The sequence below is a fragment of the Hyaena hyaena genome, unplaced genomic scaffold (genome assembly GCF_003009895.1).
Source record: "Hyaena hyaena isolate Hyena2069 unplaced genomic scaffold, ASM300989v1 scaffold_262, whole genome shotgun sequence".
In the NCBI taxonomy this organism is placed as follows: domain Eukaryota; kingdom Metazoa; phylum Chordata; class Mammalia; order Carnivora; family Hyaenidae; genus Hyaena; species Hyaena hyaena.
In genome coordinates this window covers 1,769,453-1,772,530 of record NW_024080895.1, presented here as the reverse complement: position 1 = coordinate 1,772,530, position 3,078 = coordinate 1,769,453, and positions in this window count along the sequence as shown.

Genomic DNA, 3,078 nt, shown 5'->3' with positions numbered 1-3,078 from the left:
TGGCTGTTTGAGGGAAAATTTTTGCTCTGCTGTTTTTAATTTGGAAAAGAGCACATCACCCAAGCCATAGTAACTCACATTTTTCTATTTAACTAAAAATCTCATAAATACTATGTACACCACAAAAACAAGCCTGATGACTTAACCATCCAGGATTATGCATTCTTTTTTTTAAGGACTTTATTTTTTTTAGAGGAACTTTAGGTTCATAAGCACTTCTAAATTTTGAATTTTTATTCAAAGTATTTATGGATTCTAATCCATAAAAATTATTTTTTCTTTTACAGTCAGATAATCTGTATCAACCAAATGTTTTCATTTGCCTTTTCTTGTTTGTTCTTACATTCCCCAAAGTCAGTTTCCTGTGTTCTCAACTCTCCTTCTCTCATTTAAAATTAGTACTCGATGGGACACCGGGGTGGCTCAGTCAGTTGAACGTCTGACTCTTGATTTCAGCTCAGGTCATGGTCTCATGGTTCGTGAGATCAAGCCCTGTGTCGGGCTCTGCTGCCCTGTTGAGCAAAGACTGCTTGGGATTCTCTCCCTCAGCCCCTCTCCTGCTCTCTCTCTCTCTCACTCTCTCTCTTTCTCTTTCTGAAAATAAATAAACATTTTAAAAAATGAAACGATTAGTGCCAGCAGTTTGGTGCAGGACAGTGATGGGGGGGGTGTCTTACCAGGAGATGGAATGCTCAAAATCAATTAGTCTGTTGAGATCTGGGGTCTCCAAAACTGGGATTTACTACGGGAACATTCAGACTCTCCAGGTGTTTCTGTCTGGAGTTCAGGAGAAAGACTCATCTCTTTGGACTAGAGTTCTTAGAGAATCATGGAGTGGCTCACTGACCACATTTGTTAGAATGTTTTATACAATTTAACAAAAAATTACATGGGAGGGAAAAAAGGCAAAAAAAAAAAAAAATGCCATGGAAGACGCAATTGGTTTCTTAACCAAACACCCATTCCTATTCTTTGTTTGCTTCTACTCCAGAGGCTAGAAATGCTAAATTCTCTTTTTACCATGTTGCTGTATAGTTAGGGATAGTCGTGGTCCCGCCACTGAAACATAATTGGAGGTCTGTTGAGGATTTCTAGGGAATTTTTTGCTTTTCTAGTAAAAGGGGTGGTTATGGCTGACACTGCCTTCTCCTGCCTTGAATGTAGCTGTGGATGTCTAGAATTGTACTAACTGGCAAAGAACAGGTGATCTGAACATGATCTGAAAGTGCTGAGCTGCTAAAACAATGCCATCAGGTGCCTGTTTCCAGCTTCTTGTTCGAGAAGAAAAGTAAACCCTGATTAATTTAAACCACTTTTTTTTTAAATTTTTTTTTAATGTTTTATTTATTTCTAGGAGAGAGAGAGACAGCGTGAGCAGGGGAGGGTCAGAGAGAGAGGGAGTCACAGACTGAAATAGGCTCCAGGCTCTGAGCTGGCAGTCAGCACAGAGCCCGACGCGGGGCCCGAACCCACGAACCGCGAGATCATGACCTAAGCGAAAGTCGGACGCTCAACTGACTAAGCCACCCAGGCGCCCCTAATTTAAACCACTTTTAATTGCTGCTTGCTGCTGAAGGCAAACCAATGAGCATCTAAGTATGGCAAGAGGCAAGGATGCAGGACTTGCTACCTGTTAGACTTTAAAACCCAGGAAGCAACAAGTAAATGTAGCTGGTTAAAAATAGAAAAAGAGTAGTTGCTAGCCTGACCCCAGCCATCTTTGCATTCCACAGAATATACCAAACCCGGGGGGGCCAGGTGGATGGAGACAAGAAGTGGTTTGGTGGACATGAGGACACATAGATGGAGTCCACACATGGAGCTCTTGGTGCCTTGGGGTGAGTGAACCAGTTCTAAGAGGAGCAGACTTTCTGATCAAGTGGGAGGTGGTCTACTTGGCCCTCCACGGTCTTCTTTTTGCTCCTTGACTTTGATCATCCCTAATTACCCAATACTCCCCTTGCCCCAGCCACAGTCTTATACCTATTCAGTAACTACCTCATTCCCCCAATTAGTAAATAAATATGGGTTGCCAGTAACATAAAGGGAGTGAGCAAGAGGGACATTTTGGACCACTTCTGTGGCCTAGTTTCTATCGTTTCTTTTATTTTCTTTAAAGTTTATTTATTTATTCATTTAGTAATCTCTACACCCAACATGGGGCTCGAATTCATGACCCTGAGATTAAGAGTCACATGCTTTTCCAGCTGAGCCAATCAGGCACCACAACTTTCTATCATTTCTAATATTCCTAATTCAGGACATCTGGGTTATTCTGGATTAGTTTGCTTTTGAGAGAGAGAGAGAGAGAGAGCATGAGTGAGAGACAGGCAGAGAGAGAGGGAGAGACAGAGAGAATCCCAAGCAGGTTCTGCACTGTCAGCTCAAAGCCCAACATGGGGCTCGAACCCACAAACCACGAGATCATGACCTGAGCTGAAGTTGGACGTTCAACCAACTGATCCACGCAGGTGTCCCAGTTACTCTTTTTATTTAAATTAGTTCTGATTTTTGTTCTAAAATCTCAATGCATAATTTCTAAAGTCACACTTTTTGTTAAACATTCCAAAATTTCTGTATGCTATTCTGAGAGCTTTGCTTCTTTTCAAGTTGGAGAACTTTTTCCATCAGACCTAAGACTGAAGGAATGCAGATTGCTGCCCTCAGCCTATGAAAAGGAGGCTTGTCTTCTCCAGCATTTATGACTTAGAGCAGCAGTTCAGAGGGAATAGCCCCAGACTCAGGGCCAACACAGAATGAATGTGGAGTGAAGACACAGAGGGGACAAAGCAGGAAAGCCTTGTTTAAACTGTGGTTGCGGTGAGTGTCTTTGGGAGAAGAAGAATTCAAGTTGAGTTTATTAAGGGCAGTATTTTAAAAGTATAGGATTTGTGACTGCAGTATGAACTTAATTCACTTTGGGAGTGAAAAACGTGTATGGCACAGAGATGAAAAGTTAATCATCATTCTCATTGTAAGTTGCACAGGGTATTTAGAATCAGGGTTATCTGTGATATTTCCACTTGCCAATTAATTCTGAATGTTCTCATGTTAGAAATTATCTGGATGAGCAAGGAT